A 7,123-nucleotide genomic window follows, 5' to 3' on the forward strand; every position below is an offset into this window, starting at 1 on the left:
TGGTATTGCTTTCTTGAGTACGTGATTTGTGTCTCTACATTTTGGAGTACAAAAGCACAAAGGAAAGAACAGTATCTCATCCGAGGCTACACGCCAGTGCCTAACAAGGAACCTAGCACATAGTAGGCAATCCATAGGTGAGCTGTGTCAGTGGAGGTGCCCAGAGCCCACGCCATTTCTCCTGCACCCTCAGGCTGAGTAAGGTAGTGCTCTTGGCCCTGAAATAAACTGTAAGAAGATTTCCATACTGAGCCAGGGAAAAAAAGTAGGAAGTGGGCATCTGAGCTACAAATTGAACAAGGGGCTGACATGAGCTCATGGATCCATGACAGGCCCATGAGTATAGAAGTTTAAACTGTGTTTCCTACAACTGCATGTGGTTCCTGACTCTGAGCACATGGCACTGGGAGTTAACCTGGGCCGTTTGTGGAACTTTCCCTCTGCCTCAGTCCTACTGAGTCCATGAGAACAAGGCCAAAGGCCCACCTGGTAGGTGTCTGCCCAGGAATGAGGACAGATCTGCTCTTAACAGCTCAAGGAAGACACTAGGACTCTGGAGATCTCCAGTGGGGGACCAAAACCCCCAAACAAACCTGAACACCAATGGTTAGGTGGACCATCCCAACCAAATGGGATCATCCCAATTATGACACCATACTTCTTTAATGGACTAAGACCCAGGTGGTAGCAGGATATGACTGAGGACTTTGTGTTGGCCTCAGGCAAAACACACGTGAAGTACACACAAACCCTGGGTAACTGTCTTGGCACACACCTGCACATATTGTAATCCATGGAGTGTATTCATCCAAAAGGTGAGATGGGACAAAAGTAAGAAGAGGGAAGAAGTGACAGAGGTAGAAGAGGACAAAGAGGAGAAACAAGAACAAAATAAGTCCAGGGTTTAGAACAATTTATGGGAAAGGACCACTGATTGTACTCCAAGGAGAAAAAATAATCTGCCGTACTATAAAATTCTCTTGTTCTGCCCTAGCCGGTTTGGCTCGGTGGATAGAGCATCAGCCTGTGGACTGAAGGGTCCCAGGTTCAATTCCGGTCAAGGGCATGTACCTTGGTTGCGGGCACATCCCTAGTCGGGGGTGTGCAGGAGGCAGCTGGTTGATGTTTCTCTCTTATCGATCTTTCTAACTCTCTATCTCTTTCCCTTCCTCTCTATAAAAAACCAATAAAACATATTTTTTAAAAAATTCTCTTGTTCTGTGTTAGAAATGATAATAAGCTGACCCTGATCTAAACACAACATATCACTAAGGTTTAAATCAGAGATCAAATCTATATATATAAAAGGCTAAGCGACCATCCTACTGGCCATTAGGTATGATGTGCACTGACCACCAGGGTGCAGACACTCAACGCAGGTGCTGCCTAGTGACAACAACTCTCACCCTCTGGGACCCTTCCAGGGATGTTGGAGAGCCAGTTTCGGCCCAATCCCTGCAGACCAAGCCAAGGATCCCACCTGCCAGAGGGTCGCTGCTCACTCCCCATATGCCCTTCAAGCCCCGGTGCTGCCCCAGTTGCGGCAGCCAGGGAGGGACCATGGAAGGTTGACTCTAGGGTGTGTCTGGCCAGTCTCACCCAGACCTGTCTTGCCGGCCACCTTCTTATTAATTTCCTTTCAATGTGCACGAATCCGTGCACCAGGACACTAGACTATATATATAAAAGCCCAAGCGATTGTCACAGCCGAATGACCAGAACAACCAAAATGACCAGAATGACCAGTCAACCAGTCACTATGATGCACACTGACCACCAGGGGACAGAAGCTCAACACAGGAGCTAACCCCTGGTGGTCAGTGTGCTCCCACAGCCAACTTCCCACGGCCCTTCCTCCCGGCCAGTCAACCTCCTGTGGTCCCTTCCCTGTCAGCCAACCTCCCGCAACCCCTCCCCCCCACCCAGCCAACCTCCTATGGACCAGACCAACCTCCCACAGACTCTTGTCCTGCCCCCAGCTGGCCAGCCTCCTGCAGTCCCTCCCTCCTGCTGGCCAGCAGCCCCCCAATAGACCCTGATCCGGGGGGGCCAGCCAGCCAACCTTCTAGGGTCCTCCCCTGGCTGGCCAGCCCCTTATAGGCCTTGATCACTGGCCAGGTGAGGGACCCCACCCATGCACTAATTCGTGCACTGGGCCTCTAGTATACACATAAATATCAAGACTTGCCCTTAGTAATTGCAAGAATGAGTTGAACATTCTCTAAAAGATGTATCTTCTTGTCTGATGCTGGAGCTGTATGTCTACAGGGTGGGCATCAGCCAGGGAAGTGCATGTTAAGTGTGAGAGCAAGAGCAAGCTGTGACAAGCATGAGCTGAAGCCCATGAGAATGAACTGACACCCACGTCAGTTCTTATTGCCTGTGGTTTCAGAGGTGCAGGGCTCCTGAAGAAGCTGAAACCCTTTGCCACAGAGCTGCACAACCTCTCCCTGGCCTAGCAGTTAGAGAAGCTGGTAGAGCTGGGGCAGGTGAGGGCTGTAAGCCCACCTGCTGCCCGACATCTTGAGGGAGGTGGCATGTGGGCAGCACTTGTCTGAGCCAGAGGTGCTGCTGCTTCCCTCGGCCTCCACAGCTCATAGAGCCACTCTCAGGCTGCACCCCAAAGGGGACTTGGGGGACTGGAGTTTGGCTTAGCCAAGTTGACAAGTTACAAAGCCACCACATGCAGTTTGCCGAAGGCAATGGGGTTTTAGTTTTGTGAGTGCATGTACTGTTTCTTAGTGTAGGTCAGGGGTTCTCATCCTCACACTTGGGACCAGATCATTCTCTGTCAAGGGTGGGAAGGCTGTCTCATGCCCGTCAGGATGTTTCGCAGCATCCTTGGCCTCTACTTCCCAGTGCTAGTCCCAGCCTCTCCTCCTCAGTTGCGATATCAATATATCTCCAGACATTGCACGTGTCCCCAGGGGCAAACCTCCATAACTGTGAATTGCTGGGCTGGGTCATGTGCTGCTTGAGGAGAACCATTCATTTTTCCTCCTGGAAACCAGCAGTGCTTTGCATGTAGAACGAACTTAGTAGTTGCTGAGCAAATGCACACAGAAGTGCATGAGCAGATACTTACCCATCAGCGCAGGGACAGACTGCACTTGAAGGAAGGTATCTGCTCCTGAAATGATCTTCCTGCTATGGTTTTCATGACTGTGTTCACGTCTCCCATCTACACTAATAAAAGAGAAACATGCAAATTGGTGTCACTCTGCTACCCTTCCCATTGGCTAATCAGCATATCTTTATGCAAATTAACTGTCAGCCAAGATGGCGGCAGGCAGCCATGCACTGAAGCGAACAGGGAGGCTTGCTTGCTCCAGTGATGGCGGACTCCAACGTTCCCTGCCTGACTTGCCGGCCTCTCAGCTGCAACTCTAAGCAACTATGTTGCAAATATAGAAGCTAAACAAAACCCCAGAAACCGGCTTTCATTCAGCCGGGCTTCAGCCAGCCAGACCGCAACATTGTATCAAATACAGAAGGTAAAGGCCAGAATCCTGCTTTCAGCAGCGAGGCCTCAGAACTAAAGCTGGCCCAGAATAGAAAAAAAAAAAGAAAAAAAGGAGCAGTTGGGAGCTTCAGTCACCCGCCAGCCTGAAAACGGCCCTCAGCCCCTCACCCGGACTGGCCAGGCACCCCAGTGGGGACCCTCACCCTGATCCAGGACACCCTTCAGGGCAAACCAGCCAGCCCCCACCCATGCACCAGATCTCTATCCTATATAGTAAAAGGGTAATATGCCTCCCAGCACCGGGATCAGCGGAGCAGCGAGGCTCCCGGCACCGGGATCAGCGTCGCAGGGGGCAGCGCCCAAACCCCCTGATCAGCCCTGCAGCTCTGTGAGTGACAGGGGGAGGGGCCACAACCTCTCTATCCGCCCTGCTCTGTTCGTGACAGGGGAAGGCGCCCCAACCCCCTGATCAGCCCTGCTCTGTGCCTGATAGGGGGGAGCTCCCCAATCCCCTGATCTCCCTGGGGCTCTGTGTTTGACAGGGTGTGGCACTCCAACCCCCCCCCCCCCACCCACGGGTCCTGCTCTGTGTGTGACAGGGTAGAGCCATAACCTATCCATCGGCCCTGCCCTGAGTGTGATGGTGGCGGCGCGCCAACCCCCTGATCGGCCCTGCTCTGTGGGTGATAGAGGGTGGCGCCCCAACTCCCCTCCACGGGCCTTGCTCTGTGTGTGACAGGGTAGAGCCATAACCTCCCCATTGGCCCTGCCCTGAGTGTGACAGGGTGCAGCGCCCCAACCCCCTGATCTGCCCTGCTCTGTGTGTGACAGGGGGCGGTGCCCCAACTCCCCTATTGGCCCTACTCTGTGAGTGACAGGGGGGAGCTCCTCAACCCCCTGATGGGCCCTGCTCTGTGAGTGACAGGGGGTGGCGCCGCAACCTCCCCATCGACCCTGCCTTGAGTGTGACAGGGGGAGGTGCCCCAACCCCCCAATCGGCCCTACCCTGAGTATGACTGAGGGTGGCATCGCAACCTCCCGATCCACCCTGCTCTGTGCATGACAGGGGGCGGTGCCCCAACTCCCCAATCGGCCCTGCTCTGAGCCCAACCAGGGGCTGCACCTTGGGATTGGGCGTGCCCTCTGCCACCCGGGAGCAGGCCTAAGCCAGCAGGTCGTTATCTCCTGAGGGGTCCCAGACTGCGAGAGGGCACAGGCCGGGCTGGGGGACCCCCCTGCCCCCGAGTGCACAAATTTTTGTGCACCGGGCCTCTAGTCCTATATAATAAAAGGCCAGTGATCGAAATGGTGAAATGACTAGAACGATCAGAGACCAGAACACCACAGCCTCTCACCCAGGCTGGCCCCACCCCTCAGGGAGTGGTTAGGGGTGCCCCTAGGCAATGCGATAGGGTGTGAGTTTGATGGGGGAAAGTCGAAGAAATAGGGGAGAAGGTTTTAAGTGTCTGCGGGGTTAAGGTGGTTGGCCTGGAGTAGGTTTGGAGTGTGCTGGGGAAGGAAGAGTAAAATCTGATTGGAAAATTACCTTTCTCATTGCAAACCAGGATGGCACCAGCCGTGGACTGAATGGGCGGTTGTTTCATGAGTGCACTTGGGACCGACATGTTCATGGCAACAGCAGTACACCCGAAACTTCACTGATTCCAAATAGTAAACAGGTATCAACGTCAAAGAACAGAAAAATCCTCTCCAACTACAGGGCCTGAATGTTCCAATGTGACTGAAGGAAACACCACTTAAGGAGGAGCTAGAAAAACCAGAAGTATGCGACCAGAGGGTTGTGGAATTGTGGAGAACGCCTGGGCGCCTATAACTAGAATGTGAGCCTGTTATTATGCATGTGCATAGTAAGCCCTATAGTCCTCAGTCTTTCAGTATTTGGATGTGACTTCTGGCTGGAAATTATTTCAATTGAGGTTTGCACGAGGAAGATCAGAATTAAAGGTTTTGTTTGTTACCTTGGTTTGAAGCAGAAGAAAATGGGGTAGTGACGAATAAGAAACTTTGGAGATAGTGAAGGGCAGTTTGTCCACACTGTTGAGACCTCAGAATTAGAGTTTAATTGGGATAGAAATCCTGCTAATAGCACCTGATGCCTGAAATCTGAGCACTCTACGTTTAGGTTTTCCAGTTCAAGTTTTTGGAGACTGCCTAATAAAACATTTCTGGTTGTAAAGTGCAGAACACCATGGCCGCTTGCCCAGGCTGGCCTTCCCCCCTCCCCCCAGGGAGCAGTTAAGGGCGATCATGCAGGCAGGCGAGTGGTTGGGGCAATGAGGCAGGCAGGCAGAGGCAGTTAGGGGTGATCAGGCAGGCAGGCGAGCAGTTAGGAGCCAGTGGTCCCGGATTGCAAGAGGGATGTCCAACTACCAGTTTAGGCCTGATCCGCAGCAGGATTGGGCCTAAACTGGCAGTCAGACATCCCCCAAAAGGTACTGGATTGCGAGAGGATGCAGGCAGGGCTGAGGGACCCCCTGACCCCCCATGCATAAATTTCATGCACTAGGCCTCTAGTATCTTTATATCCAGCCCAGACCACTGCCCTGCCCACTAAATGTCTGCTTTGGAATGTCTCCTTGGCCCCTCAAAGCAACATTTCTAAGTAAGATTCCCAATCCCTCCACACATGCTTCTCCTGAACTCCTGGTTTCAGGAATGTCATCACCTGCATTAAGAAGACATAGAATCTCAGGAGTGACTCTAGATGACTTCTCTAAATACACAACTTCCCAAGCCCTGCCCTTTCCATGGCTCCATCGCCCAGCCCCTGGGGGCCTCTGGGCCATGCCCGGACATGGCAGATGCTCACTGCATGGTATGTTACCATTGTTGTGGCCATGCCACTGAACTATTCTGCTCCAAAGAAAGAAACAGCTAGTCTCCGGTTCTTTACAATCAAGCTCAAGCTCTTATAATAAAAAAAAACAGCAACAACAAACCAACCCAGCATTCTTAGTTAATAAGCAGAAAACTTGGTGAGTTATAATAACAAGGATCATTTCACTTACTTCTCAGAACTGACCATGCGTTCACAATTGCCCATTTCTTGCCCTCTGCTTTCTTGATCTTGGTGAGGCTTCTACCCTTCCCACAGGCCCCCTGCTTGGCCCCAGCCTGAGATAGCACTGAAGTGTCCCTTCTTCAGCTTGTCCAGGAAGTGGGCTGACCACAGTGAGGCATTTCCTGCCAGATCCCGGCCATTGTGCACCTTCCTGCCCAGCTGCCCAATGCCACTGAGATCTGCCCACCCCTCCCTGTAAAAGGAAACCCTTTTCTGTTTGTGTCTGAGGCACCTGCAGGTGCCTGAGATTGCATATTCTCCTGTGGAAACTGTCCTTTTGAATCAAGTTTCTTCTTGTCTAAGTCTGGGTTTGCCTGTTTTGACACAACCCTCGGATATAGAAACTATGATTAGTCCATTTTGCTTCAGAGTAAAGTAAGGCTTAAAAAAAATCCTCATATTCCAGGGCCCCTTAAACAACAAATGGGACATCTGGATCCAAATCCAGATAGCTGGCTCTTGGAGGGTGAGCCTGTGCACTCTCAGCTAGGCTCACTCAGTGAGTGGCCTCACTGAGTCTCCTAACAGCATCTGAAGGGAAGCTTTCTTAGGCCACTTATGGTTCCTGTATAGAATGA

General features: G+C 52.1%; 1 long non-coding RNA gene across 4 annotated transcripts in view; it reads right to left on the reverse strand.

Moving 5' to 3' along the window:
• The window catches only part of LOC139003739 (uncharacterized), a 32,795-nt gene extending 26,184 nt beyond the window's left edge, over positions 1-6,611 (reverse strand). For 3 of the 4 annotated variants that reach the window (XR_011470297.1, XR_011470298.1, XR_011470295.1), the window contains exons 1-3: positions 6,493-6,611; positions 5,010-5,121; positions 3,086-3,186 (exon numbers count right to left, since the gene is read on the reverse strand). This is a non-coding gene — a long non-coding RNA (uncharacterized lncRNA). The remainder of the gene's footprint in view (positions 1-3,085; positions 3,187-5,009; positions 5,122-6,492) is intronic. The other variant, XR_011470296.1, reaches the window with a different exon arrangement.
• Between the last annotated feature and the right edge of the window lie 512 nt (positions 6,612-7,123).

Source organism: Myotis yumanensis, unplaced genomic scaffold (genome assembly GCF_028538775.1).
Source record: "Myotis yumanensis isolate MYYU_CA2020_CCGP unplaced genomic scaffold, mMyoYum1.0.hap1 SCAF_2, whole genome shotgun sequence".
Lineage (NCBI taxonomy): Eukaryota > Metazoa > Chordata > Mammalia > Chiroptera > Vespertilionidae > Myotis > Myotis yumanensis.